Genomic DNA, 6000 nt, shown 5'->3' on the forward strand with positions numbered 1-6000 from the left:
GATAAATCATACATATTGTCATGAGGGAGAAGAGGAATTTGTCAGGAATTATGGTTCTTGGCTATCTGAGGTTCCTCTTAGAAACTAGTGCCAGGGCACCTGGCCCACTCAGAGGTGGTGAGTGGGGAGGAGGCAGTGAGCAGGCTGGCCCAGAGGACACTATCCCCATGGGCAGCAGAGCCCTTGCAGCCAACCCCCTGCCACAGCCAAGCTTCTCTTGGGCCCTCCAGCCCAGCAACATCCTGGTCCCCATCGAGGGGTGGGAGCTGGGCTGAGAGCCTGACCACCAAATAAGGGTCACAGACAACACAGCAGAAAGTGGAACTCTGAGAGACTCAGCCAGTGTCTGCTGGCTCAAAGCAGGGGCCATCATTCACTGGTGCCTATCTCAGGGAGTCTGGGATGCCACAGACTGGGTGGCTTAAAGAATGAACACTTTCTTTCTACAGCTGTGGCAGCTGGGAGGCCACAATCAGGATACCAGCAGGCTCAGGTTCTGCTGAGGACACCCTTTCTGGGTTAGTCAGCCACCTTCTCGTTGTATCCTCACATGGCAGAGAAAGAAGAGAGGCCTAGCTCTTTTCTGCTTCTTATAAGGTCACTAATCCCATCATTAGATTCCACCCTCATGACCTAGTTATCGCCAAAGGCCTCAGATCTGAATACCATTGATTGTGGTTAAAGTTTCAACATATGAATTTGGGGAGGTCACAAACATGCAGTCCATACCTACAGTGATGTTCCAAGATGGTAAATCTTCAGGGGAAGACAACTTTGTGAAGGTGCCTAGTGAATTTAGAACAACACTTAGTATCATGGTGATGACACTTAAGCAGGTAGTTCTGGCAGGATCTGAAAATATGGAGAGTGCCAAAGAAGGTGTTCTGTTGGAGCAGATGAACCTGTAAATGTGACTGGGCAAAGAAGTCACTCGTTAGGAAACACTGATGATCCCATAGGGGACGGCCCAGCCCCTGCCTTAGCTCCTCAGAAACCCCCTATGGAATGTTTCTATACCATGGTGAGCCTGTTTGACAAGCATGAAATCTAGAGAAAGGAAAGGAAATATTAATGATAGATGAATTGACATGATAAAGCAAGTAGGTAGGATAGGTTTAACACTCTAAAATCTCCATGTGCTAAGTTGATTCAGTTCTGTCCGACTCTTTGCAACCCTATGGACTATAGCCCACAAGGCTCCTCTATCCATGGGATTCTCCAGGCAAGAATACTGGAGTGGGTTGCAGTTCCCTCCTCCAGGAGATCTTTCCAACCCAGGGATAGAACCTGTGTCTCCTGCATTGGCAGGCAGGTTCTTTACCACTAGCACCACCTGGGAAGCAAAATCTCCATATGTAGAGCCAACTTTTCTCTCTGTTGTTAGAGATGATCACAGTTAGGATTACACAAAATGATGCTTGGACATATGAGATATGTGGTTAGGATGTTAGAGACAAGCCCCTGTGGGTGACCATGGATCACATTAAAAATGATGGTTATGGGTCACACAGACCAGTAATACCTTGACCAAATCATTTCAGAGTGGGTTGTTGAGACTTGGAGTACAAACATGGGAGTAGCATGTGAAAGTAATTTTTACCCCAGATAGATTACAAAAATTATAGGGTAGTGGGGGAAAAAAGTGCAGTGCAAGTCTCCCCGTCATGTCTGACTCTTTGCGACCCCATGGACAACACAGTCCATGGAATTCTCCAGGCCAGAGTACTGGAGTGGGTAGCCTTTCCCTTCTCCAGGGGATCTTCCCAACCCAGGGATCAAACCCAGGTCTCCCACATGGCAGGTGGACTCTTTACCAGCTGAGCAACAAGGGAAGCCCAATGGAAAAAAAGGCATAGACTTTATCTTCAGCAAAAGCAAGACACAGTAATGATCTGTGGATTGAAATTTTCTGTTGTCGTTGTCTAGTCACTCAGTCATGTCCTTCACCATCTCCTAGAGCTTGCTCAAACTCATGTCCATTGAGTCAGTGATGCCATCCAACCATCTCATCCTCTGTTGTCCCCTTCTCCTCCTGCCTTCAATCTTTCCCAGCATCAGGGTCTTTTCTAAGGAGTCAATTCTTTCATCAGATGGTCAAAGTGCTGGAGCTTCAGCATCAGTCCTTCCAATGAATATTCAGGGTTAATTTCCTTTAGAATTGACTGGTTTGATCTCCTTGCAGTCCATGGGACTCTCAAAGAGTCTTCTCCAACACCACAGTTTGAATGCATCAATTCTTCAGCACTCAGCCTTCTTTATGGTCCAACTCTCACATCCACACATGAATACTGGAAAAACCATAGCTTTGACTAAACGGACCTTTGTCCCTGCTTTTTAATATGCTGTCTAGGTTGATCATAGCTTTTCTTCCAAGGAGCAAGCGTCTCTTAACTTCATGGCTGCAGTCACCATTTGCAGTGATTTTGAAGCCCAAGAAAATAAAGTCTGTCACTGCTTCCACTGTTTCCCCGTCTATTTCCCATGAAGTGATGGGGCTGAATCTTAGTTTTTTGAATGTTGAGTTTTAAGCCAACTTTTTCACTTCCTCTTTCACCTTCACCAAGATGCTCTTTAGTTCCTCTTCGCTTTCTGCTGTAAGGGTAGTGTCATCTGCACATCTGAGGTTATTTGTATTTCTCCTTGCAATCTTGATTCCAGCTTGCGCTTCATCCAGCTTGGCATTTCATATGATGTACTTTGCATGTAAGTTAAATAACCAAGGAGACAATATACAGCCTTGATGTACTCATTCCCCAATTTTGAACCAGTTTGTTGTTCCATGTCTGGTTCTGTTGCTTCTTGATCTGTATACAGATTTCTTATGAGGCAGGTCAGGTGGTCTGGTATTCCCATCTCTTTCTGAATATTCCACAGTTTGTTGTGATCCACACAGTCAAAGGGTTTAGTGTAGCCCATGAATTAAAAGTAGATGTTTTTCTGGAATTCTCTTGCATTTTATATGATCCAATGGACATTGGTAATTTGATTTCTGGTTCCTCTGCCTTTTTTAAATCCAGGAAGTTGTACATCTGGAAGTTCTTGGTTTATATACTGTTGAAGCCTAGCTTGAAGGATTTTGAACATTACCTTATTAGCATGTGAAATGAGTGCAATTGTGCAGTAGTTTGAACATTCTTTGCTCTTCTTTGGGACTGGAATGAAAACTGACCTTTTCCAGTCCTGTGGCCACTGCTGAGTTTTCCAAATTTGCTGGCCTATTGAGTGCAGCACTTTCACAGCATCATCTTTTAGGATTTGAAACAGCTCAGCTGGAATTCCATCACCTCCACTAGCTTTGTTCATAGTGATGCTTCCTAAGGCCCACTTGACTTCACACTCCAGGATGTCTGGCTCTAGGTGAGTGATCACACCATTGTGGTTATCTGGTCATGAAGATCTTTTTTGTATAGTTCTTTGGTGTATTCGTGCCACATCTTCTTACTAACTTCTGCTTCTGTTAGGTCCATACCATTTCTGTCCTTTATTGTGCCCATCTTTACATGAAATGTTCCCTTGTTAGCTCTAATTTTCTTGACGAGATCTCTAGTCTTTCCCATTCTCTTATTTTCCTCTATTTCTTTGTATTGTTCACTTAATATACTGAAATCTGCCCAGAATTCACATGGGGAGAAGATGAACTGGAGAGGATTCCTTGTGAGCAGCAGATCTCAGGAGACAATCACAAAACTTGCCTTTCCTATAGGTAAGGGACACACTCTGAGTGACAGTCCTATATCCCTGACTGTGGGACAGAGGGGGTAGTAAGCAGGAGGCAACAGACTCAACAAAGGAGGAAGTGCTGGGACTTCCTGGTGGTTCAGTGGTTAAGACTGCATGCTTCCATTGCAAGGGGCATGGGTTCAATCCCTGCTCAGGGAACTAAGATCCCAGATTCCACTGAGCTTGGTGAAATAAATAAATAAACTGTCTCTAACAAAAAAAAAAAAAAAGGAAGAAGTGCTATAAAAACATCCAGAGAGTGAGGCTGCAATTCTCAGAAATTGCCAGTAAAAAACATTCCCTAAAATAAGCTCCTGCTGATATTGAAGCAAGGAATATCCAACTCATTACCCAGTGAACTAAAAGGCTGTTGGCATGGCATCAATATAAAGAAAATCCCAGGGGGCAAAAAGTGAGTAAAATCAGCAAAAATTACCAGGCTCCCCCCCCCAAAAAAAAACCTCATCTGAAAAATGTTGCCATAAAATGTTAACAACAAAACATCTTTCTATGAATTAAAAAAAAACTTTATAAAGCAACAACGTATTTGAAGGAAGATCACAAAGCAGAAATATAAAATAGTGAGAAAATGAAAGAGAATAAAAAAAGAGTGTAGGATTTCCTTTGTGGTCCAGTTGATAAGAATCTACCTGCCGACGCAGGGAACACGGCTTGGAACCCTGACCCGGGAAAACCCCACATGCTGCTGAGCTCACACTCTAGAGCCCATGGTCCCCAACAAAAGAAGCCACTGCAATGAGAAGCCTGAGCACCCCACTAAAGAGTAGGCTCTGCTCACCTCAACTAGAGAAAAGCTGTGTGATGCAACAAAAAATAAATAAATAAAACACTTCTTAAAAGGAGTGTAGACATGAGAAAAACATATTAAAGGACATGGAGGATAAAAATGAGGCAGGCAACCAAAATGAAACAGACAAGAAAGAGCTAAAGGAATCTGAGAGAAAGAAAGAAGGATTTGCGACAAAGATCAGAGTTAACATATTTGGCCTATAAATAATCGTAAGTGTCCCTCATCTGTTTTTTAGAAACAGGTTTACAGATTACATCACAAAATAAAATCCAACTCTAAGCAAATACAAGATAAGCACCAAAAGATGAACAAATATGCCAGGCAAACATTAATAAATAAAATCACTCCCTCATGCACTTCTCTCTGTTAAGCACATTCTTTAAACATGTCTCAGAGCATGAACTACAAGAACTACACACTTCTAAACTAAAGGCTTTTTTTTTTTCATTTATTTTTATTAGTTGGAGGTAATTACTTTACAATATTGTAGTGGGTTTTGTCATACATTGACATGAATCAGCCATGGTGTTACATGTATTCCCCATCCCGATCCCCCCTCCCACCTCCCTCTCCACCCGATCCCTCTGGGTCTTCCCAGTGCACCAGGCCCGAGCACTTGTCTCATGCATCCAAACTGGGCTGGTGATCTGTTTCACACAGATGATATACATGTTTCGATGCTATTCTCTCGAAACATCCCACCCTTGCCTTCTCCCACAGAGTCCAAAAGTCTGTTCTGTACATCTGTGTCTCTTTCTGTTTTGCATATAGGGTTATCATTACCATCTTTCTAAATTCCATATATATGTGTTAGTATGCTGTAATGTTCTTTATCTTTCTGGATTACTTCACTCTGTATAATAGGCTCCAGTTTCATCCATCTCATTAGAACTGATTCAAATGAATTCTTTTTAACGGCTGAGTAATATTCCATGGTGTATATGTACCACAGCTTCCTTATCCATTCATCTGCTGATGGGCATCTAGGTTGCTTCCATGTCCTGGCTATTATAAACAGTGCTGCAATGAACATTGGGGTGCACGTGTCTCTTTCAGATCTGGTTTCCTCAGTGTGTATGCCCAGAAGTGGGATTGCTGGGTCATATGGCAGTTCTATTTCCAGTTTTTTAAGGAATCTCCACACTGTTCTCCATAGCGGCTGTACTAGTTTGCATTCCCACCAACAGTGTAAGAGGGTTCCCTTTTCTCCACACCCTCTCCAGCATTTATTGCTTGTAGACTTTTGCATAGCAGCCATCCTGACTGGCATGTAATGGTACCTCATTGTGGTTTTGATTTGCATTTCTCTAATAATGAGTGATGTTGAGCATCTTTTCATGTGTTTGTTAGCCATCTGTATGTCTTCTTTGGAGAAATGTCTGTTCAGTTCTTTTGGCCCATTTTTTGATTGGGTCATTTATTTTTCTGGAATTGAGCTGCAGGAGTTGCTTGTATATTTTTGAGATTAG

The sequence above is a fragment of the Cervus elaphus genome, chromosome 15 (genome assembly GCF_910594005.1).
Source record: "Cervus elaphus chromosome 15, mCerEla1.1, whole genome shotgun sequence".
In the NCBI taxonomy this organism is placed as follows: domain Eukaryota; kingdom Metazoa; phylum Chordata; class Mammalia; order Artiodactyla; family Cervidae; genus Cervus; species Cervus elaphus.